We start from the raw sequence: 25,539 nt of genomic DNA on the forward strand, positions 1-25,539 counted from the left end.
TTGTGTGGAAATTGTGTTTGGAATCCTGTGTACCTGTTCCGGAAAATTCAGAATTGAGAAATTAGTAGAAATAAAAGATTTGGAGAAATGGCTTAGCACTATGTTCAGGTAGTATGTCCACGGTTAGGTCAGAAGTCGTATGCATATGGAAACATATCGTCGAGTGAGAAATAGCGAGAAAGGTGTTACCTCTGATGGCGAATGCGTAAAGCAGCGGCACAACTTCCACGCGTTTCTCACGCGAGAACCTTCGTCGGGCAACCACGTAATCTAAATACAGGAACTTCCGTTTTACGAATTTCGTGACTAACGACCTGTTAGTTATCCTTGCAGCTAACCCCTCGGGGAATAAATTAAAATTCTCACGGGCAGGAACAACGTCGTCCGTCCGTTGTCGCTTACGTATTTCAGCTACCATTGATCCTCCGTGACGGGGATGTAATTCGGTGCGCTTGAAAATTCTAAGCACAAACGTTTCGTTGCTAACGCGTTTCCAGGAAACTTGCTCCACCGAACGATGCGATGTTTTAGGGCTGCATCGCACGTAAACCGTCGCCGTTGCTTGATTCGCTTCATCATCCACGCGGCTCCTGAGCGTCTTTCTGACCCTACGTTTTTCTTATCTCGTTCTTCCTACTTTTTTTGCTGTCCATTCTGCACGCGCGAGCCTCGGAAACGACGCTCGTGAAAATCGTACTCCAATTTGGTAAAATCCGATTTGTATGGATGGTCGGAATCGCGATATCGTGGCTGTGGATATCGAGCCGAGGCTCCCGTGGAATTTTGATGGCATTCATCGGATGAAGCGGCTAAGTAACCAACCGTTTGAAAAATTAATACGTTCGAAGATCAACAACCCTCGTTAAATATTATTGCGCGGTTTATTTCTTCCTTGATCTTTACTTCATTCTTCGTTAAGCTGAAATTCTCGATTTAATAATAAACATGTAATAAAAAAATATTTCATCAATTAAATGAATGTCGTAAAGATTAAAATAATGTTCCATTTCATAATTAGAAAATGAAATAACGCAGACAAGAATTTCCGTGTTAAATCAACTCACAATTATCTCAAACAGCATGGGATTAAATAAAGCAATATAATATTCATATAATCGTTCGTTGAAATTCATTATTGATATAATAATTTTTCACGTGTATTATTTAAATAATTTTTCACACGTATCAACGGGTAATCATTTTTCATATGTACACTCGAATCGTTCCGCGGGCGTACTCGAATATTTATTTTTCAATCGCGCTGTCTGAATAATGTCCAAGATTTGCAATCAAACTTGAAATTTTTAGTCGCCGTGTAACACGGTGGGTGCGAAACAAAATTAAACAGCGTTCGCACGGAAAATGACTTTTAATTAAACTGCACGTCAAGCGGTTTATTTCAACGTGCAAACCTATTAATATTAATTCGAACCGCGCAGTCGGGAGAGAAATTATGTCGTTTCCTCCGTAAGATTAGTCCGGCACCGAATCACGAAGAATCTACGATTCATCTCATCTTTCTAAATCACCCCTCGCGTCGTATCAAGGAAAACCCTTTTCACGATCCACCCCTTTTCAATCTTTACTAACCAACGCATTAATCCTCGCATAAATTGTATTCTCTCGCCACGAATTCTATATCAGCTTCATTGTATTAGAACAAAAAGGGAGATACTATTTATTATTATTTATTTACTTGGTTTTATTAGGAAGTACATAATATTGTTTCATGTATCAGGAAGTATTGGTCAAGTTGGAGAATTACTAACTTGCCACCTATAGTGTTGCAATTGCAAAATCTAGCACGTGCATGGTGATCTAACGCGTGATCTAACGCGTATTAATCCAACGCAGAGTGATTTAATGAGTAGAGCCGCAACGCATGGAAATTTAACGCGTGACGATGCAATGTACGACCTTACATTACAGTAATGTAACGCGTAGTAATGTGACATGTGGGTATCTAACGCGTGTAGATGCAACGTGTAGATATCTAACGCATAGGAATCTAACATGTAGATATCTAATACGCAACCAAGCAACGCATGGAAATCTAACGCATGACAATTCAATATGTCATGATCTCACGCGTAATAATGTAACGCGTGGTAATCTAACATGTGGATATCCGACGCGTAGTAATTTGACACGGAGGGTTGCAATGTGTGGGACTCTAACTTGTAGTAATTTAGTGCGTGGTAATTTGGTGTATAGAAAATCTAACGCGTAATAATTTTTCGCGTGGTAATTTAATATGTAGCGATGCAGCATGTGGAAATTTAACGCGTGGTAATTGAACGTGTGGATATCTGACGCGTAGTAATTGAACGCGTGGAAATCTAACGCGTAGTAATTGAACGTGTGGATATCTAACGCGTGGATGTCTAACGCGTGGTAATTGAACGTGTGGAAACCTAACGTGTAGTAATCGAACGTGTGGATATGTAACGCGTGGTAATCGAATGTGTGGAAATGTAACGCGTGGTAATAGAACCTATGGAAATCTAACGCGTGGTAATCGAATGTGTGGAAATCTAACGCATGGTAATAGAACCTATGGAAATCTAACGCGTAGTAATTGAACGTGTGGAAATCTAACGCATGGATGTCTAACGCGTGGTAATTGAACGTGTGGAAACCTAACGTGTAGTAATCGAACGTGTGGATATGTAACGCGTGGTAATCGAATGTGTGGAAATGTAACGCGTAGTAATAGAACCTATGGAAATCTAATGCGTGGTAATCGAATGTGTGGAAATCTAACGCGTGGTAATAGAACCTATGGAAATCTAACACGTAGTAATTGAACGTGTGGATATCTAACGCATGGATGTCTAACGCGTGGTAATTGAACGTGTGGAAACCTAACGTGTAGTAATCGAACGTGTGGATATGTAACGCGTGGTAATCGAATGTGTGGAAATGTAACGCGTGGTAATAGAATCTATGGAAATCTAACGCGTGGTAATCGAATGTGTGGAAATCTAACGCGTGGTAATAGAACCTATGGAAATCTAACGCGTAGTAATTGAACGCGTGGAAATCTAACGCGTAGTAATTGGACGTGTGGAAATCTAACGCGTGGTTATTGAACGTGTGGAAATCTAACGCGTAGTGATTCAACATGTAACACGCGGTGATCCAACACATAGAAACCTTCTTCCAGAAACGTAAAGTTGAATTCTAACAATAAGTTCGCTAATATAATTGTTTCTTCGACTGATTTGTGGAAAAATAGCCTGCAGCAACAAGTGAGAGTCGAGATGTTTGGACCCAAAAAGCTTGTAATAATGGCTGGGCCGATAGAACCGAGTCGAGCGGAATCGAACGTTCCTCTCCACTTTTATTCTCCCGCATTTCGATGAGAGAAAGTCAATAAAATGGAACAGATGGTCGATCGGGAAATCGCTACATTGTGTGTCTTTTCGCTATTACAGCGACGTGTTTACGTTTTTCTGTCTCCCTTCTTGCAAATGCTTTTTCTTTTCTTTCGATAATAGTTGCGCAAACTTTTAGCAACAACTGATGTGTAATGAAATGATAGAGAAAGGATTAAAGACTGTTGTTATCGCTGCTAAATTCCTCTTATTTGCTCATCTTATCAAATTTATAAATAGTTTACTATATAGCGGATTGACATAAATATTCACTATACAGCAAATTGACACAAAGATTTCTTTCCATGAAACAAGTTTACTGGTAGCGTGTAATTAATCAGAAAGGTATTTCCCGCTGATGCCTGTCACGAGACTGCATTTGTTTTGACTCTTCAATGATCAAGATATCTATATCTCTACAAATTAATTTAATGAAACAAGTAGATACCTCCGTGCTTTACACAATTAATATTAATACCATCAATGAATGAAAAGAATAGTATCCTTTGAATTTCCGTCGTATTTGATATTATCACATTCGAAAATACGAAGCACGTACGGACAGTAAAACCAAAACATATTCGTGCTCAAGCAACGTGTATCGCTTAATTTACACATGTATTTTCGGGACAATACACTTAATCTCGACTCTTCATAAATAATTCAAGACTGGCCCTCCAAATTGACACAGGAAATGAAATGGAAGGAACCAAGGAAATCGTGTTGACAAGCTTATCAAACGATACGCTGTTATTATTGATATTGAACTTTATCTACCCACCGATATGGAAAGTTTTTATAAAAATAAAGACGAGTGATAGAAGAGTGTCAGACTGTATCTACAAACCTTGGTACACGTTTAAATTTATTTTACTACTTCAGATCTGTAACCTATGCTAGCAGTTATACTCTACACTATTTAATACATGATGTCATACATGAAATATGAACTATGATGCAAGGCAACATTAGAATGATATTTTCTTTTCTAGATACCACACGTTCAATTACTATGCGTTAGATTTCCACACGTTCAATTACTACGCGTTAGATCTCCATAGGTTCAACTACCACGCGTTAGATTTCCGCACATTCGATTACCATGCGTTAGATTTCCACACATTCGATTACCATGCGTTAGATTTCCACGCGTTCAATTATTACACGTTAGATCTCCATAGGTTCAACTACCACGCGTTAGATTTCCGCACATTCGATTACCATGCGGTAGATTTCCACACATTCGATTACCATGCGTTAGATTTTCACACATCCAATTACCACACGTTAGATATCCACACGTTCAATAACCACACGTTCAATTACTACGCGTTAGATTTCCACACGTTCAATTATCACGCGTTAAATTTCCACACACTGCATCGCTACATATTAAATTACCACGCGATAAATTATTACGCGTTAGATTTTCTATACACCAAATTACCACGCACTAAATTACTACAAGTTAGAGTCCCACACATCGCAACCCTCCGTGTCAGATTACTACGCGTCGGATATCCACACGTTCGATTACTACGCATTAGATTTCCACACGTTCAATTACTACGCGTTAGATATCCACACGTTCAAATAAATACGATACAAACTGCTATACCAAGAGTGCACATCCGAATCCTCCACATCTTTCCAAGAAGCGAAGCTTGAGAGCTCGTAGCCGCTCGCGGGGCGTATTTGTAACGCATTAACATGCCCGCCACGGAACTTTCATCGATGCGCATATAGCCTCGGTTATTTCCTTCGGTGGATGAAGCGCATTCGCCTCGTAGCATGTAAAACAGTACCAGCTCGATTCATCTTTTTCACGCTCAGACCGGTGGCTTGTAATTTTTCTGTAGGACGGAAGTTTTCGCGCGTATCTGATCGGCCGATCGTCTTGTAATTCACCGGGCGAGTCGGAAGCTCGAAACCGGGAATATTCGGCTCTCGTTTTTCTCCTCTACGTGTACGCTTTCTTTCTTTTCCCTCTTTTTTATTCCGTTGCCGCTTCGAAATTGATTTTCCAAGCGTCCCTGCGAACGGACGCGACCGGCTGGGCCGTTTATTTTAATTTACGGGAAATCGAGGCGAACCCTTCGAGGTATTAATTAAACAACTTGCTGATGACGTTATAAATGCAGATTCGATGGTCCATTTCATATGACCACTCTCGGTGAATCGACATAATGTACCACTAATTTTAAAGCATTGCTCCATAAAGGTTAGAGATCTTTGCTATAGCAAAACGTTCCTCGAAATAGATAAGCGAATGTTTCATTCAGAGGTGCATAACACTTATTCAGAGGTGCATAAAACATTTTTCGAGATACGATTTGTATAAGAAAATATGTAGATAAGTAAATAAGTAATTTTGAAGACGTTCGATAAAACATCAGCTTTCACGAAGCGCGTGAAATATCGCAGGCGTCGCAAAAGGGAATAAAAACGCGGCATTCCATGTTAGCACAGTGGCGGTAGAGAAACAAAGTTGCAAGTATCTATGTACGGTGATTCAAGAGGTAAAAACGTAGGCGTTCAAGTTTTTCCTGGTGAACGGCCTCGGTATTCGATGTAAATGTTCGCGCGACAACGCAGCCCCATAAAGTATTAAGAACGCACGGGAATAAGAAGAGAGCACCACGATCGAGCCGGGATTTTCCTTCGGGGAAGCTCCCATTCAAACTCCTTTTCCTCGGCTACGAGAATGGTATTCGCGATCCGTTTACCGATTCCGTCCTTTAACGGCATAAATCTCATCTAATAAATGTACAGGCGCGCCAGCATCCGTAGACGGCTTGCGCGCCATTTATCATTCAAAGTCTCCCCGTATCGCCGTATCAGAGTCACCTGAAACAGCGGAAGAGACCTTAGGCGAATGGGTTAGGCGAACCGAACAAGCTGGTCCTCTGCTTCGTGAATCAACCGGCTGACAAGCTTCGCGACAGTCGAGAATTATTTTCTACTGAGGATATATAAATTGGGGTATTATCGGTACATCTGATATTTACCTGTCACCATCGCACTCTTTTAATCCGAGGAGCTCCAGATCTTTCAATCTTTTGGAGTCCAGAGTTTTATCGAGCTTTCATTTTTATCGGTGGACTTTTTAGATGGACTTGCGTTCACAATGTGGAGGATTTGAATAACGAGATTAATTTGCAAATTTTCTAATGTGAATTTAACTGACATATCAGGTTATTATATGTTCAGAATCAGCGAAGGAAAGCTATCGGTAATGCAAATGATTCCACAAATATATAGCAACTTCACACCCTTATTTCACAGCTCCCTGTATATCATCTTCTTTGGACCCTAGATGTAATTAACGAAAGCGCGGTTTACCCACGATGCACTGCAAGTTGTGGTAACATATTAAACTTCTGTCATAAATTCAAAACTTCCACACGTTTTTCTCCGTGCGCTGTGTAACTTCTATTGCGTGTAAGCCATGAAACAGAGATATATTATGTATGATGGTACACGTTCTGTGAATGTGATTGTTAGTCATGATTTAAACGTATAATCATTTCGAAACATATTTTATGTCTGAATGCAATTATTTTATCGTTTAAATTCACCCACATTCTTTGGTCTCAAACATTCTCACGAACGTAAGATTGAACTTCGTTGAAATAGCACTTTCATACTCAAATAAAAATATTTTCTAAAGTATTTTTGCTATAAGCGACTTAATACTATTTTATAGAGAATCTGTTGCATTTAATAGTGTATACATAACTCCACTGAAGAAGATGAACCTCATCTATTTTCTACATGTCCATATTGTAAAAAAATGCTACCTACAATTTTTTTTTAAATATTTCTGTGTTGTCAAAATTGAATTTCAATCAAAGAAGAAAACATTAGCATTACATGAATATTACAAAAATAGTCCTAACAATTTTATACAAAAAATTATCTCACCTGAAAGCACACGTCTTCAGAAGAGTTAATAAAAGAGAATTTTGCGAAATTTGCACAAAGGAAAAAAGTGAAAAAGACAATTGTCGAAGCTCAAATACCAGAAGCACCCCCTAAAGACCATCGAGCATCGACAAAACAAGATCGATCAAAGGGAGTCCTTCGCGACCCCCGGAAGTTTGGCACGCGTGAATAGTCGATTTCGGGGTCGCATTCAACCACTTTATTACGCTAATTGCAGCGCTGCCACCATTTACGAAATTCCAAAGTAAGGGTTTTCGGGTGATCGCGAGCCAACCCCTACGCCCATCCCAGCGGGCAACCCCCATCGAAACACGGCTGTTTCTAGCGCGCTATGTAATTTCACGCTTACGAACATGCACGCGTTTTGCATACTGGCTGTCCGACCAGACACGCTCGCTGAAATACGGCGGAGATCGAGCGTGCCGCGTCAACTTCCACGCTTCTTCCTGCTTCGAGAGAAATGGTTCAGAAAACTCGGGTGGGAAAATAACGATTTTAAGAGAGATTTCGAGCTGCTTCTTTTGGAAGTCGAAAAAGATTTCTCGATTTAAATCAATATTCAAAATTCTTCCGATGTAAAGTCTTTATAAAATAATTTCATTCTTGACATAAATTCCTGATATAATATTAAACATTCTACTACTGATTCATATCGTCAAAGGAAGCAAGTAAGTCCTCAGACAGTATCTCCATACGGGAAATCGCACAAGTTCTGCAGCAGATACCTTTTGTTCGTATCGTACATTCTTTGACTGCGATAGCACAGTATCTCGTAAGTTTCTGAATTTGTCAGATCCGAAAGCTCTCAGACATACTCAGGTAAAAAGCGTGTGTAGCAGGGAACGTTACAGGAGCGGCATTAAAATTAATCCTCCGGTAGTTGATCCGTCTTGAAACTCGGAATCCACTATTAACGGTACATCACCGGTGTCGTTATCGTGGCAGCTATTTGTCGAGAAACGGATCAACTGTACGGCACGCTGTAAACGTCTTCGACAAACACGGCAGCAAGCCGAAGGAGGAGAGGCTGTACTGTCAGTTTGCAGAGGCACGTCGTCGAGTAAGTTGGAGAAGCCCGGAGATCTGCAACTTTCTACGGGGGCCTCGACACGACTTCTGCCCGGAGCCGACTGCTCCGTTCAAACTGTCTGAGTTATGGGGCTCGATCCGCGAATTCCGCCCCCGTTCTCGAATAATTATAGTGCGAGATACCGAGCTCGTCCACGGGAACTTTCCTACCCCGACACATCGCGACCGGTTATCGCGCGACCCGCGATCGCTTTGCATTCAGAGAGGAAATTCGCACGGAAAATTCGTGGAAAGAACCCGACTGATTCCTTCACGATTATTAACCTCTGAATGGTGTCACGTACTCGTAACCCCCTGTCACGTACCAATTAGTTTCGAAGATATTCAGACAGATTTTGTGTCCTGTATCTCTTACGGGTTATATGGGTAAGCTACGTATTCCTTAGTCACTTCGTTTGATGGCTTACATTAACACGAAAACTAACACTCAAATGACCGTTTCACAATATTATAAATGACACAATTTGTTGAATTGATTCTTCTGATACCTGTATTGATCTTCATCAAGATAAAGAATTAGTGTGTGTACTAATTTATGTTTTGTCGTTTGTTCATTTATATTTTGACTCCATTTTTCATCTGAGATTAAGTACATATTATACGCCGGTAGGTTTAGTGTTAAAATTAACAATATAACCCTGTGATATGATTTATTTGGGTGATGTGATTTGCAGGTGCTGATCACAGATACAATATTGAAACAGACAAAGACAATTTTATATCGATCTGGTATTGTGCCTTTGCAAATTGAAATCCAAATTGAAAATTATTAAAAATTCGAATGAAGTTGATTACAAGTGCGTCATCCGACTCATTAAGGGGTTAATATAATAAGTTTCGTAAGAGATACCTCAATATGTTTAATAAAAAGCTTGAAAGGAAATTTAAGCTGAGCCGTAACGCCGACGATTTCGAATCAGTTTTTGATCGAACGAAAACGTGCAGGTTTAATGCGACGGACGAGATATGCAAATCGAATTTTAAGCAAACCAACCGAGCTCCCGCAAATATTTGTGTTGCAGCGAATAAGCCGGTAGGTTTGTTCCGCGGGAAACGCTAGATTTGCTCGACGGTCCACTCGTTTTGAATGCAATTTTTTTCCCCCGGTTGATCGAACGATAACGTTATCGAAGAGTATCGGTGTGTCTTTAAACGTTGGAAAGTGAGCACGTTAAGGGAACTAGGTGTTTCAAAAGGGGAAGAATAGAAGATAGAACCGTATTGGATAACGAGTGATGGTCCCCGCGGATAAGGTCGAACTAAAACGTTGAAAAGTCACATAAGATTCCATCCGAAGCTGGCAACTTTTTTATTACACCATCGCGCTCTCAAAGGAGATAAGTTTCCGCGATAAAGAAAAGCTCGACACTCCCGATCGTGGAAAATTCGAGGGTCACTTTCGTTGAACGAGTGCCGGGTATTACGAACGAGGGGTTCGAACAGCGATCGGTGTAAATCCACCCTTAGTCGACTTTCAGTTTCAAGCGATTTAGGTACTATATGCTCGTTGACCTGTTTTAAATCGGTTTTCCTGTCGGAATCGCGTTCGCAACGGCCCAGATATTTTCGTCAATTAAATTACGATTCGTTTTCTATCAATTTCTGCGCAAATTTTCCAAATCACTTATATAACTTATCGTCAAACGGTCATTGATATTTAACATTTCACTCGTTTCTTTTTATTTATTCATGCTCGATCGATATTTCCAGCTTTAAAAGGTGTTCGCTTTCCAGCGGCAGGATTTGCTTTTCTGTCGATTGAATAATTGATTAAACATCGACAAGTTTAATCTTCTTGTGCTCTAAAATTTACTAAGGTTACGTTTATGTATCAAGCTTCTTTCCCTGTTTGAAAATTCCGGACTTCATTTACGAGCTTTCCTCTGTCACACAGTGAACATTAAAATTACAGTAACATCAAGAGAATGAACTTAAAAATTATTCATGGAAAGAGACAATGAACTTGGAAATCATTCTTTCACGTCCATGCTTTTTACAAAATGCGCCCCAACGTGTACATGAAACTTCCACCTGTCTAAAAGATCAGAAGAGAAATAGATCTAAGACTGTTGGGAAAGTAATAATAGCTAGGTGTACTCATAGAAGGAATCTACTTTATCATTCCATATATGTAAGCGACACCTTTATGTAAATATGTAAAACCGTGTATATATTATGTTTCTATTGTTCTCATATATTGTCCTTGTAATAAAAGCATAAAGGCAACAACGTGTGTTATTGAATATCAAGTAAAAACTAATTAATTAATAACAAAGACAAAGGATGGTGTAAGTATTTTGTTAAATAAAGCATACAAGATTTTCGAAGCTGTTTATATTTTCCAGGAGTGAACCAAAGAGAGCGAAGTCTACGGAATTTCGCAAGAGGAGAAATATCGCTCTTGTTCGAATAGCAGCTCGACCCCGTTTCGTTGTAAAATCGGTCGACACGGCACATATTTGGGTTTCGTCATCGGACCGAGACAGCTACGGAATCTCTCGGATTTAATTGCACCTGAACGAGAAACTGCAAACGTTGCACATCCTTTCGCGTGTCGTGGCTCACGAACTGCTGACTTCCCGAACCGCCTTCGAGTCCAACCTTTTGCTTCTCAATAATTAATCCCCGCTCCACGTTGGCCCGATCCCGATTATCTTCCGGTGCCAACCGAAATCGAATCGATTAGTCGTTACGTAACACGGCGAGTAGTCACGTTGCTTCCAAGTTTTTCTACGCCAAGAAGCTATCCGCGTTTCGTCCCAAGATTTATGAATTGATAACAATCGCGGGAAAAAACGTCGGAATATTTAACGAGTCGCCGCGAAAATGGCTCTCGATTGAAATATTCACGCGGAATAACCGAGCCGGATAATCTTGTTCCGAATATTTTAATAAAATATCACTTGTCACGGAGGGAACTACTATCGACGCAATCAGAATTTCTGCAGCAATCGAAGTTGAAATTATATTCGGAAACTGCGAAATTCCTAGGCATTTCTATTATCGAAACCATAAGAACCGAATTGAAAGCCGAGTTATGAATATTACTTCTCCACGGTTTTATCGAGTCTCTTTTTCGATCCAATATCGGATTCAATACGCTCTGTTTTCTTTATTTTAATTTTAATTAATTTCGGTAAATCTGCGGATCCGTAACCACTCGCTTCTTATACTTTTTTAAATGTTTTGTGAGATTTTAACCCTTGGTGACACACTGACGCAAAGATGACGAACCACAATTCATTGTAATTAAACTTTGAGTTCAATTCCAATTACAGTCTTCACAACCAAGGATCGAATGTAAAAATAACATATAAAAAGGATCTAACTTTTAATTTTCTTTGCTTGTTTTGAGGTAGTGCGAATATTACTAACTGACGCAAGCGTCCAAATTGTAGGTTAAGTTAACCTCCTCTCACCTAAAAATCTCCTAGTCACAATTTGTCTTCGTTCCAGGCGAGATCTAAGAACGAAGAAAGGTCTTAACTTATTAATTTCCTGCAGAACGAAAGTCTGTAAATACGTGAACTTAACAATGTGTCCATTGTGCATAAAATAACAATTTTAAGGGAGCGAAGAAAGAAAGCAATTAAAATCGCCGGCGAGAACGTCTGGAATTCTAAATGTTGCACGGTGATACAACAGCCCCTGTACATTTTTCACAATTAGTTTCAATTGTTGTATCCATCTTCATTTTCCAGTTGTAATCGCCGTGAGCCACGTTACGGTATTGTTTAACCACGTTTCTCGCCATCTTGAGCGGCAAAGAAGATAATTAGATGTTCTATTTTCTGAAAGTCCGTCTTATACAGGGAATTAGGTTAAATGTCTGAAAAGAGAACGGTCTCGCGACACAGCTTTTCATTTCTCGCTATTCTTCGCCGTTCTCCACTTGTCCCACAGCAACTGTTTCGCTCTACACGCATGCTCGAGCGCGTACATCTTAATTACTCCGTGCTTCTGCCGTTCCAAATGAGTCCCTCTGTCTCTACATTCTTCGTTACTGAACAATAAGTCGCTTTCACTCGTTTCCGTGACCAAAATCGCGGCAACCATCTCCGAGTCCTTTGTATTCTCCGAGTTTCACGCAAATTTCCAGTCTCCGCGAATTGTTGTTTGTCCTAAGTTAGAGTAACTGTCTCAATTATGATATTTCTCCTCTAAATGTTGCGATTTCTATCTTCTCTACTGTCACCTCGACATTTCTCTTGTGTTTCATTGAAATTTAACTCGGGGTGCTATGACGCACTCGGTGCGTCAGTCAGAATTAATCACAACTACTATATTTAAACAAGGAAAGTGCAATTGGTATGCAATCCACTATGCGAATTAGTAATTTTGGAGTTGAACTCCAAATAGGCGTACTAAAAATTCACGCGATATTCGGTGCGTTGGAAATCGACGCGTGAAATTCCGGCGCGTGAAAATTCTACGTTTGGAAATTCGATGCGTTGGAAATCGACGCGTGCAAATTCAGCGCGTGAAAATTCCACGCTTGGAAATTCGGCGCGTGGAAATTCGGTGCGTTGGAAATTCGGTGCGTTGGGAATCGACGCGTGCAAATTCCACGCTTGGAAATTCGGTGCGTGGAAATTCGGTGCGTTGGAAATCGACGCGTGAAAATTCCACGCTTGGAAATTCGGCGCGTGGAAATTCGGTGCGTTGGAAATTCGGTGCTTTGGAAATCGACGCGTGCAAATTCCACGCTTGGAAATTTGGTGCGTGGAAATTCGGTGCGTTGGAAATCGACGCGTGAAAATTCCACGCTTGGAAATTCGGCGCGTGGAAATTCGGTGCGTTGGAAATTCGGTGCTTTGGAAATCGACGCGTGAAATTCCACGCTTGGAAATTCGACGCGTGGAAATTCGGTGCGTTGGAAATCGACGCGTGAAAATTCCACGCTTGGAAATTCGGCGCGTGGAAATTCGGTGCGTTGGAAATTCGGTGCGTTGGAAATCGACGCGTGGAAATTCGACGCATACGAATTCGATGCGTGGCGAGGAATTCGGAGCACGCGTCACGAGTGCGTCATGAATGCGTCACGAATGTGTCATAAGTGCGTCACGAGTACGTCATGAATGCGTCAAGAGTGCGTCATGAGTGCGTTACGAGTGCATCACGAGTGCGTCACGAATGCGTCACGAGTGTGTCATGACTGTATCATGAGTGCGTCACGAGTTGAATAGTGCAACAGAATTAAAAAATCTGTAGCCCACGATAATCGAAGATTTCAGAATTTGCAACGTCATCTGCAAGTTTGTAAAATTTGTAAAATTGATAAATGGTTATAGAACGAACTGGAAATTTTCAACAACGCTTCGAAAGCTTCAGTCGCGGGCATTGTGTCGTTGGCTCGTAATTATCGCGGCCGTTGAAACATTTTAAGGGGGAAATTGTTAAATTACACGGCCCGACGGCTCGGTGCGCGTTTGACCCAGTTTTCCCTGTGCCAAGGGACTGGTTGGCCACCGTGAAAAATATCAGTCGTGTACACGCCATTCGGGAAAAAAACGAAGAAAAATCGGTACGGCGCGCCGGCCATAATATCGTCGGCAAATTATAGCTCGGAATGGTCGAGACATCGCATACAATCATAAATGCTTTAAGATGGAAATTAAGCGAAGATTGCGAGCATTGTGTAAAGCCACCTCTGAGAGCTGTTGAATACATAATAGAACAGTGTCAACACCTGTGTTTCTCATTACTTCGCGAACTCTCGAGGATCCAATTCAGTTTTCTTTTTCTTCTGGGCTTTAAGCTGGACTTATTAGTGACGAGAAACGTGCTCGAGGAAGTTCGTTGGTGGCCGCAAATTTAGTACAGTTACTCACATCCACTGTATTATATTCTACGAATCTACACAAACAATAATACTACATCAATAATAATAATAATACTATATTATATCTACAGAAATGAAAATTCATATCGATGACAATTTTTTATGTTTACATAGGTACAAGAGAATGATTACAAAATTCAAGAGATATTGAATATTTACAGAGTCAGCAGATATTAAATGTTTATAAAGTTACATGAAATATTGCATATTTACAAAACAACGAGGGATATTAAATGTTTATAAAGTTACAAGAAATATTAAATATTAACAAAGGTGCGAGAGATATTAAAAAGTTGCAGAATATTTATAAAATTACAAGAGACGAATTGTCGAGTTAAACAGCCGGTCGAGGCAAAAAGTAAAACTGGTTCCTCGAGTTCCAACTCCTTTCTTCGAGGTAATCTCAGTTGGTACGTTCTTTCGATTCTTCAGAAAGGATGGTGTTTTCTTCGAGTTTCGTTTAACTCTTGCTCCGTTCATTTTCGTTCGAGACACAACAGAAAAAGAGTCGATAAAAAGGGTACATTACGATCGGCGAACGTGGTGTTTCAGGTGTGGTGGAAGGTAACTTAATTGAGAACGACGAGCGAGAAATTTCATTGGTCCAAGTTTGTCGAAGGTCTCTCATCAACGGCTAATCAGCTAATTACTCGATGACGTTTCTTCTTCGGATCAACGTTACGTGGTGTCAATTATTTCTGCCTTTCTGGGATGACGAGAGACGTAGATGACGTTGTCACACGTTGATTGGTTCGATGGATTTATTTAATTAACGCTGGGATATCAAGATTCTTTATAACTTCGTCAGGAGTAAACACAATTGCGATTCTCATTGCTCTCGTTATTTTATCAGTTTATTTATTCAGCAATTTTCACTCAGTAATTTTTGTAACTGGCAATTTAAAAGATTGTCAATTTTAATATTTGTCTTAGGACACTGTATTTCATTTTTGGAATTTTGTAGCACTGAAATTTTGAAGTACCGAATTTTGACATCAACTTTAAGCAAATCATGTCATCTTGGAACTGGAAGATTTTGGAATTTTACAATTCTAAAACTGCGAGATTTCGAATTTAAAAACTCTGGACCTACCCTGACAAGTGAACTCGATAAATGAGTGATGAAATTTTGATCAATTAACCTGAAGGTAAGACACAGTTTTCCGTTTGCAGAATAATGGAATTTCAGCGACGATTTATCTTGGCCGTAATCGAGGACGTCGGTTATTATTTCACGCGACAGGCGTAACTCGATTCCCAGGGGAAGCTGGGCCAGACCAGAAGGAAGCTGTTCCATGGACGATCGACTAATTCATTCAAATTGCTCTCCCACGTGCTAGCTATTTTTCTTCCAGCTTTTCCCTTCGAGTCTGTTCGATCGCGTGAAACACCGGCCTGTCCCGTTTCCATTGTTTCGAACGTTTCGAGTTTTCAACCCGTCGTGCCGCGGACAGCTCCACGTTTCACCGCGGGAAGATGATGGCGATAAGTGGAAACGGTGAATCGGAAGAAAAAGAGTCCCGATCGTGAACCAACGGTATAAACGTAGGCGTAATAATATGCGTTCGAAAGTTGAAACCAGCCTGGCCGGATGAAAGGAAGCCGAACAGAAAATACGTTGGAGAACGATCACGCGAACGAGTCGCTAGTATACTCGCGTGTATCAACCACTACGGTAATTGCTGCTATTAATTAACTGACGCTCGTTAGGTCGATCAAACCTAACTGTGGGAACGAGCTTTGACTCCACACTCGGAAATTGTTATCAAGACCTGCAAGATCCTACATTTAGTAAATTGCGCTATTTAAATACTCTTAATGACAAATTTATATGGTATAATCAATCTGAAGCTGCTCTTTAATATCAGAACTCATCTTGAAGTGTGCGAATCTTGCAGTTAGCTTTATGATATATCAAGTATTAATGTAAGACAAGATAACTGTGAACCTATATGTTCAAAAAATATTTTCTCCTTCTTCTGAAGAATATTTCTTACTTACAGAATATTTTTTCTGAAGAATATACTTCTCCCACATATGAAGATTTTTCTAAATATTATTCTTTCCCTAAAGAGCATGCTTTATCTGGAGAATATTTTTTATCAAATAGTATGATTTTTCTAAACATTTTCTTTCTAAAACATAAGCCATTACTGGAGAACATGCTTTCCCTAAAGAACATGTACTTCCGAATCTGGAGAATATGTTTTATCCAAATAGTACGATTTTTCTAAAACATAAGCCATTACTGAAGAACATGCTTTTCCAAAAGAACATGTACTTCTGTATGTTTTTTTAGAAGAATACGTTTTGCCCAAATAATCTGATTTTCCCAAAGAACTCATTTCTGAAGGTGTTTGCTCCAAATAGCACGTGGAGACGTTCGCACGAAAAACAGTAGTCGATGTACCTCGGCACGTATCAGGGGCCGTTTTACAGGCTTGTTCGAAGAATTGCGGATGGTTGCGTTCGCGGACGAGCATCGCGATTAGCGTCGAAAGCGAAGGGGAAGAAGCGGTGTAACGCAGGAATCTCGATCGACGGGGCGAAATTACCGGCGGCTAAACAGCCTTGCCTGTACGAAAGTGTTAACTGGCCCGTGTATCCTTCATCGACCGCGTGATTTTCGTTTCGGGGCCGTGCGTCGATCGCGAGCTGTCTGCTCGCGCCAACGCCGCTCCTAGCGCGGCAAATTATTAACAATCAGGCAGGTGTTTGCGCGGTTCGCAAGATTTGCTAACGAGCCGGGGCCATTTTCGAGGTGCCGACTCGAGGCATATAATTATATACATGCCTCGCCTCCCCGAGCGCGTATGCATGCTCCGCACGACGCAGCCGCTCATCTACAGGGTGTTCCAATCACGCAAATTTTCCCTCCAACAAAAAAATTACGATTGTGTCTTCTTTTTCGAGATTTCTCATTATTAAGGTTCGACCAGATTTTAATACAAAATGAGGGTCTCATCAAATATTTATTTCTTTGACAAACAATGTATGCATGAAAAGCAGCAGAAATTAATGGAAGGAAATCACGATTTCAGACGATTCTTTAAATTTATATATTTGAATGAAATTTTGGACCCCCAATATTTATGACTCCTTTTGAGAGTTTCCTCCTGTAGTTTAATTCTACAGTTAAGCGAGGATAAAGGAGCGATGTTTTTATTAGAACACGACTTCTTACGATCTCTCTGCGATCTGTCTTCGTTGATTTTGATGGAGAAAAGAAAGATATAATCGCGCAGAAAGGAGTTGCTCCGAGAACGAAAAACTCTCGCAGGATGTTAAGGGGTAAGTACTTCTCGAGTAATAAAGGATGTTAACGCGTTGATTGGCCAGGTGTTTGTATGCCCGACCGATCACAACTTAACCCCTTCACAATGTAGTCTATTAAATCTATATTAAACTGTTTGCTCACAAGTACAATCAAATTATCATACATGACTTCCTTCGTTGAAAATTACGAAGGAAGAAAGAGTTTTATATTTGTCACAATAAAATTTATCGGAGAATTAGTTGAAGGATGTTCATTTGTTAACAATCAACAATAAACGTGATTGAGAACGATAAATCGTATGTTCGAACGCCTTCGAGCGGATAATTCGTAAGAGAGAAACGTTTCCTTTGAAGATTTCGATAGATCGATTTGAGATTCGTGTTACGAGGTCCGTTGCCTGTGGATTTTGTTAATAGAAGGTCGAACAGTTCTTCGAATTGGTCTTATCCGAGATCGTGTGTACGTGATAGAATGAACTTCCTTTGCTGATCGATCTCCGAGTTTTTGGCTGAATACGTGTCCGATGTGAGTCGTATTATCGATTTTCATTTCGAACAAGTCACGACGCTTTAACTCCTCAAACATTCACATCTTCGAGTTCTGATATCTTATCTTTGACATTTTGCAATTTTGTAGTTTATAATTTTTAAGATCAATGACAAATAACAGGAAGTTTCACTGCTGAATTAGTATTATGCATAGAAAGTCTCTATGACACATACAAGCTACCTACATCGTAAGATTAGCTGTCGAAATTCAGAAAAACATCATACTTCATTTTCGATTTGACATACATGTGTGACTGTTGTGAACAAAATGTCTTGCTAACATAGAAAATACATGCAATGTAACTTTTAACCAATCGCAGTTCTGTCAATATCCACAGATACCTCTTCCGTTCACTCCGTCGAGCGAACAACAGAAGAAAATGTCCGCCGTTGACAATTTAGTGGTCGCATTAATTCACCAGCGAAACGGTGTCACGTAGCTCGGCCAATCATCATTTCCAGTTAAACTTTAAAACAATTTACGTTGTCAGAAAGCTACGTCCCAGCGTCTATCGCGTCCACAAAATGGTTTCTGGTGGCCATTATCGTTGCTACAGCGGTGCAAGCGTCTCCCGAAACACTGCGAACCGACGTGACTGGCCGTGGCGGCAGTCGTCGAAAATTTGCCGACGATTTCGAGCGTACGTTTCCGGGCGACGTGCAGCGACTGCTGTCGTACGCGCACGTGTGCGCGCGGAAAATGAAACGGGGACGGCACGTAAACGTCGAGCTGGCTGAAATTCGAGCGGACACTGTCTAATTTCGCCACCCGGTATATCGGACGGCCGGTCGGCTGCGGCGTGAAACCGGTGGGTATGATTACCCACTTTAGTTAACGATCTTCGCAGCCCCGTGGCGGTTCCGAAAGGTCAGAAAGAAAACCGCAAAGAAAGAAGGGACGAGCGAAACCTCCGAGACGCGGCTCGCATGATCCGCCGAACGGCGACGATGAATTCCGAAACGTACGCGAGCATCGAGTGCGAAGTCGATTACCGATCGTGTGCGACCATTCAAACGTTTTAACTCGATGTTTAATTTCTTCCAGGGCCGGTCTTCCGCGAGATGTACTTAACGGGGCACTTGCTCCGGGCTGGGCGTTTATACCGCTTTCAAATTTTAACTTCGGGAACAAGTTTTATAACAGAGACATTTGCGGATTCAGAGATTAGTTTACAAGTTTTTAACTGACACTTGAAACTAATTGGACAGAACTCGCGTACAGAACTGCACGAGGGATGAAAGTTGTAGTCAGTTCGCAATTTGTATACATTTATGGCAAAACAATGGGAAAGTATAAAGAAGGTATTTGAATGTACAGTTAATTTAAACATTAGCTCGTTAACCCAATTACAGCAGGAATAAGTTGAAACGGAAGGGAATTAAAAAGCCAGGAACAGGAGGGAGGGTATAAAAACTTCCAACATTTTTACGACGCAATTTAATGTAACTGGCTAAATAAAAACATCGAGAAAGATAATTAAAAGTTTTTGCGACTTCCAAAGAACCTGTTTGAGTGATCAAAAATATGCAGCCAACCTACATCGTGCAACTAAGTCCCGCAAAGGGCGCATTGTTAACTTTTTCTCCCGCACGTTCATCCGAAAAATCAGCCACACGCGTTTCCCTTAAACAGCCTGAAAGGAAATAATTAAACGCACGCATTTAAACTGGTCGTCCCAGTGTAGACGAGTGTCGAGAAAACCGCTTGTATAACTGCTGATAATGTTTAATTACACACGAGTTCTTCGTTCTCCCTTAGTGCACGCTGTTCTTTGACTCGTCAGCCACGATCCCTGATGATACTCCTCTCTCTGCAACGCTTTAACCACCTCTCTAATTCCGACTGCTCACTTTTTGATCTTCCCGCGATTTCTCATTAGCTTAGCGTACTATCGGGTCAGCGTGCTCGTCACCGGAAGTTTCACTCACCTTTCTACCCTTCCTTTACGCGTCGCAAACACTTTTCACGATCAGCCAGCGTGAAATTTTCAACCGCCAACTCGGTTGCAAACTGCGTGGGCAACTTTCCACAAACACGCCCAAGTTTTGCCATTTTTGCTGGAAAGTTGATGCTACACATTCGTTCTACAAGACACCCTCTATGCTATTTATCACAATTAAAAGTTATATGTGCACAGCGACGTCAATTTATTGCGATGTACATCTTAACGAAAATTTATTTTGGGTAACTCTAGAAAAGATTGCATTCGATTAGTGTAATACTTGTACAGGTTATAATAATTGAGGAGGCTCCAAAAGTTATATGTGCACAATGTAGACGTCCATTTATTGCGATGTAACCGAAGACATGTTAAGGAAGATTTATTTTGGTTAGTTCTAGAAAAGATTGCATTCGATTAGTGTAATACTTGTACAGATTGTAATAATTGAGAAGGCCCCAAAAGCTATGTGTGCACAATGTAGACGTCAATTTATAGCGATGTAACCAAAGACATCTTAACGAAGATTTACTTTGGTTAACTCTAGAAAAGATTGCATTCGATTAGTGTAATACTTGTGCAGATTATAATAATTGAGGAGGCTCCAAAAATTATATGTGCACAATGTAGACGTCCATTTATTGCGATGTAACCGAAGACATCTTAACGAAGATTTACTTTGGTTAACTCTAGAAAAGATTGCATTCGATTAGTGTAATACAGGTTGTAATAATTGAGAAGACTCGTTTATTCCCAGCAGCCAAGTGTATTTACAGCGAAAGTAATTTACGGAATTACAGAATGTAGAGGATCCAGATAGAAATCGAAGTACGTCAATAGATGCAAAAAGGGGAGGGAAACTATTGTTGTTGGAAAATAACGAGGCACGTGGGAATTTACTTAGCAGCGATCCCTCCGTTGTATCAATTCTCGTCTTCCCTTTCTGTGTTTGTCGTACTTCAGTGGCACGCGAAGCAACCGGATGAATATTTCATGGTACGGCAAGAAGGAGCAACCGAAGGGAAGTGAAATCGTATCGAAGTCGGTATAATTGATTTCAATGGAAGTCGAGCGCGAATCGTGGAACGGAGAAGGAAGCCGGAGTGTACTCTCGAACGACCGGATATAGAAAAGTTTTGGCCAGTCGTCGAGGAGGATCGGGTTGAATAAGAAAAAAATGTTCTGGGTTACAGGCAGACAGATTGGCCGACTGCTAGGACTGACTGCTTTTCCACGGAGCCAGAAAAGTTTTTTCAAACTTTTTCCCTACCTTTTCTCGTCCAACGGTTATCCGATCTTCGACAGGCCGAACAGATTACACGGACAGGTCGGGGGATTGTACGTCCGGCCGGCGCGGCGATTTAAAAGTTTGCAATTCGTGGATACAAATGCTCCGGCGTCTTCCTTGTACGTTCGTGATCGTCAGTCAGTTACGAATCGGCCTGTCCAAATCAATTCTATCCGTCGTACTACTCCGTCGAACTTTGTAATTTTCTAATAGAGGCTATGTCTCGACTTGGCATGGATCTCCAGAGTTGCTTCCTTCTTCGCGAACTCTTGATCCGTGCAGCTCGAGGAGCTCGGGAATAAATTGAATGAAAGTTCCGAGGCTTTCACGGGCCCCTTTGCTACGGTTGATACTGTTTAAGACTTTTGGGGTAGGTCGAAAGAAAAGTATTTCCAATATTTCCTTGATACGAATTAGCTGCGCTGGCCTGAAGGATCACAGATATACCTCCATGATACAAATTATACGTTCATGATATAAATTGATATGAACTAACATGTTATATGACCGACTCATCGATGATACGTCCATAGACCTTCGAACTGCCAGTCATCTTCATCCACATATACTCCAGCATTTTTGAAAATAGTTCAGACTTTGGTAGTAGAACCTCCGTTACGAAATAAAGTCTCTTAACAAGTGTGAACTCAATTATCGCTAGCCGGAATACAAGTTCGTTATCATCGATTATTTGAATCCTTTGATACCACAACGTTGTTCGTTAGTGTAAATTAGCATGTCGATAGAACGTCGAAACAACCGATTACCCATGGAGTATGAAACGACATAAATCATCGATAGCGTGGGCGAAAGGTCACGAACTTGGTTGAAATGGATCGAAATTTCGAAAGCTCGAGCCTCGGAAATGAGCTCGCGAGACAAAGCGTTCTCGCGAGTTCACGGGCGTGTTCTTCGAAACGTATCATTGACACCGGAGAGCCATCGACGACGCACCATTCAAGATTGAAGCGTGTTATTACGCGGTTACAATGTAAATCTCGATTAACACGTAAGAACCGAGCCATTGAATCGCCACGCAGCACGGCCATTGTTCTGCTAACGACAAGACGTTCCGCTGCCTTTGCGGCCCCACGACACCGGCCCGTTTCTTTGTTTCGAAAACCGGTTGGAACGATCGCGGTGCTTACAGAACGACGCATCCTGGCGAATCATAAATGTAACCGGCATACGTTGGAATTAAAAATGAACGGAAAGGGAAGCGAGAACGAAACAATAGCAACGGAGTGGTTCGTAATGTTACGCGAGAAGAATTAGATTGGGATGTTCAGTTTCGACACAGTTAACTCAGACCAAAGTGGTGCTCTCCAAAATTCAGAGTATGTAGATTCGCGCTGAAATTTGGGATATGTTCATTTGGATCGTAGAGGGCACAATTGAAGCTGTAGATGTGGGTGTACATGTAGCAACATGTGGACACATTACTCCCTAGTAGCAATAAGGAATATACACTCCATTCGAGGAATATAAACTCTACTATGGTCTTATATAAATTCTATCACAGTCTCCAATAAATTCCACTATAATCTTCTGCAATTTCCAGAAGAACTTTGCATAAACCTTAGAGTACAATCTGGGGAATACGGAGGTAGCATACAGGACATAGCTTTCACCGCAAAATGTGAAACGTGAGCCACAGTTAAATAAAAGACCTTTCCAAATAAAAGGTCCACGCGTTAGATTACCACGCGTTGCGCTACTTCGCGTTGCATTACCACGCGTTAGATTACTACACGTTGCATTACTACGCATAGAATTATCACGCATTGAGTCACCACGTATTAGATTACTACACGTTGCATTACTACGCTTTGGATTATCACGCGTTGGATTACCACGCGTTGGATTACTACACGTTGCATTACTACGCGCTGGATTACCACGCGTTGTATTACCACGCGTTGGATTACCACGCGCTGGAGTACCACGCGTTAGATTACTACACGTTGCATTACTACGCGCTGGATTACCACGCGTTGGATTACCACGCGTTGGATTACCACGCGTGGAATTATCACACATTGAGTCACCAAGCGTTAGATTACTACACGTTGCGTCCTTACGCGCTGGATTACCACGCGTTAGATTACTACGCGTCGCGTTACTAAGTGTTGGCTTACCACGCGTAAGATTGCTACGCGTTGAACTACCACGCGTTGAATTACCACGCATTAGATTGCTTCGCGTTAAATAACCACGCGTCAATTTCCTTCACGTTGAATTACTACACGTCGCATTACTACGCGGTAGATCACTACGCGTTGGATAGTGACACGTCAAGTTTCTACGCGTTAAATAACTACGCGCTGGATGATGACTACGCGTCTCTTTTAACACTAGATTTACGGACGTTTGATGGTCATTTTTATTTAAATTTACCTAAAGTAGAAAAATAAATAAATTGGATATGATATGTGAACTGCCTAAAACATTGATTCTTTTGCTGAAAGTTGACATTTTTATAAAAATTTCTTAACAAATTCTGTCATCTAAAATAGATCTATTATCCGTCATTTTGACAGGTTCCATAAATCTAGTGTTAAATAAGAGAGAATTCCAAGATCTCAGATATCGTAACTGATCATAGAAAAAAATCCTCAAATCCTTCTGCTGGAAACCCGTCTGAAATTTTTCAAGGTTTCGCTATAAAACCGCGTCTCCCGAGACACTTGGATTGTCCGTCAGACGACGGACATCGAGATCGAGCGTCGATACAACCTCCAGTAAAAATAATTCCTTCGGCCCCGGAGCCAGCACCGGAGCTCGTGCACGGTGTTTACGATTTTTACAGGCGAGACTCATTGTGGTGGCTCGTTGCACAGCTTTCACAGGTCCCGAGGTGTAAATAAGCAGTCGTCGAGATTGCCGCTGATTACAGGGAGTCCTTTACGTTCGATCCTTTTATTGGAAGGCCAGCCGGAGTTGCGTGCACATCGTGCAGGCGTGAACCTTTGTCCAAATTTAATCATTCATATTTGCGGGATATCGTTGGCTCGCGAAAAATGAGCGCCCATCGCGAAAATGGCGGTATTACGATAAACATTAGGCTCTTGTTATCTAGCAATTTTTGAACCTGCGAAGATGTTATTTTGCTTGAAACTTGGGATGGGTGTTCAAGCTCACAGTTTGCTTAAGCGTCGATTCAGTATACCTATGAAGTTCCATTAATTTTCCACGAGTTAGCAATTGAGGTAGATTCACTAGTATTCAGAAATTATATGATGGAATTTCCTCGTCATGAACAATTTAAATAATATTTCTGTAACCTCTGTAAATTCACAAATTTCAAAGTGTGTAAATATCTTTAAAACCATCTATCTCCAGTTATGAGGAATTATTTATCGTGTAAATTAATGGGCATGAAACCCCACGCGTGAGAAACTGCTCGTTCATTTCGATGATTATCATAACTATGAAATTTCAAGGAATATCAGCTATTTACGAACCCACCGACAGGATATTAGACGCCTCACGCCTTTTCCTACGATCTCGACGAAAGAGCAACCCACGCAAGGTCTCCAAACGGCGATACTCTCTGCCCACGTGCTCTCCGATCCCGAAGCAGACGATAAGCGTGCAACGCGCGTCGTTTCAAACCGAAGGACAGGTGAATCGAGCTAAGTTTTTCTATTCATGGACCTCGCCACGAGGCGAGGATTAGATTTACGGCTTTAATTCGCTTCACCTACGCAGCCTAGCACTCGATCTCTCCGAGTGTACGCCAAGTTCCGCCGCGTTCGAGACCGCACGCGATGCATATTTTATCAAGCGATACGCTTCCGGTTACTATGGAAGCCGATACTTTCTCTGTGTCGCGATAACGTATCGCCGATGCCGCGTTAAATGCGGAACGTACTATTTCTGGAGTGCGAGTCACTGAATTCCGATGGGGATCAGTGCAATTATAGAGCGTGGATGAGTGTGAACAATCATAGTGAGGTATTGAAGAGTTTCAAACTCTTTTACACCTTCAAAGTTTTCGAGACGTACAAAGTTTTCAAGATTCTGGAGGTTATTCAGGATGGTCAAATTTTTGAAGAGTTTCAAGTGTTTCTGGACATTTAAGGCTTTAATGATCCTGAAAATGTTACAAATACTTAAACATTTGAAGCGTGAAAATACTTTCAGAAGAGAATCAAATTTTTTAAGAGGTTAAATTTGAATTGAAAACTTTTCCTATTAAGGTGCCTGTTAAGAGATATATTTAAAACGGTC

General features: G+C 41.1%; 1 long non-coding RNA gene across 3 annotated transcripts; it reads left to right on the forward strand.

Annotated features, from left to right (window-relative positions):
- The first annotated feature begins 14,538 nt into the window (after positions 1–14,538).
- Positions 14,539–19,555, forward strand: LOC143266675 (uncharacterized). Of its 3 annotated transcripts, XR_013041643.1 has the most exons (7): positions 14,539–14,663; positions 14,806–15,148; positions 15,218–15,401; positions 15,497–15,928; positions 16,257–17,544; positions 18,417–19,040; positions 19,124–19,555. It is a non-coding gene; the product is annotated as an uncharacterized LOC143266675 (long non-coding RNA). The 3 variants fall into 3 exon arrangements; XR_013041641.1 differs by having other exon boundaries at positions 15,218–15,928; XR_013041642.1 differs by having other exon boundaries at positions 15,218–15,928; positions 18,417–18,887.
- The last annotated feature ends 5,984 nt before the right edge of the window (positions 19,556–25,539 follow it).

The sequence above is a fragment of the Megachile rotundata genome, chromosome 2 (assembly GCF_050947335.1).
Source record: "Megachile rotundata isolate GNS110a chromosome 2, iyMegRotu1, whole genome shotgun sequence".
Taxonomy (NCBI): domain Eukaryota; kingdom Metazoa; phylum Arthropoda; class Insecta; order Hymenoptera; family Megachilidae; genus Megachile; species Megachile rotundata.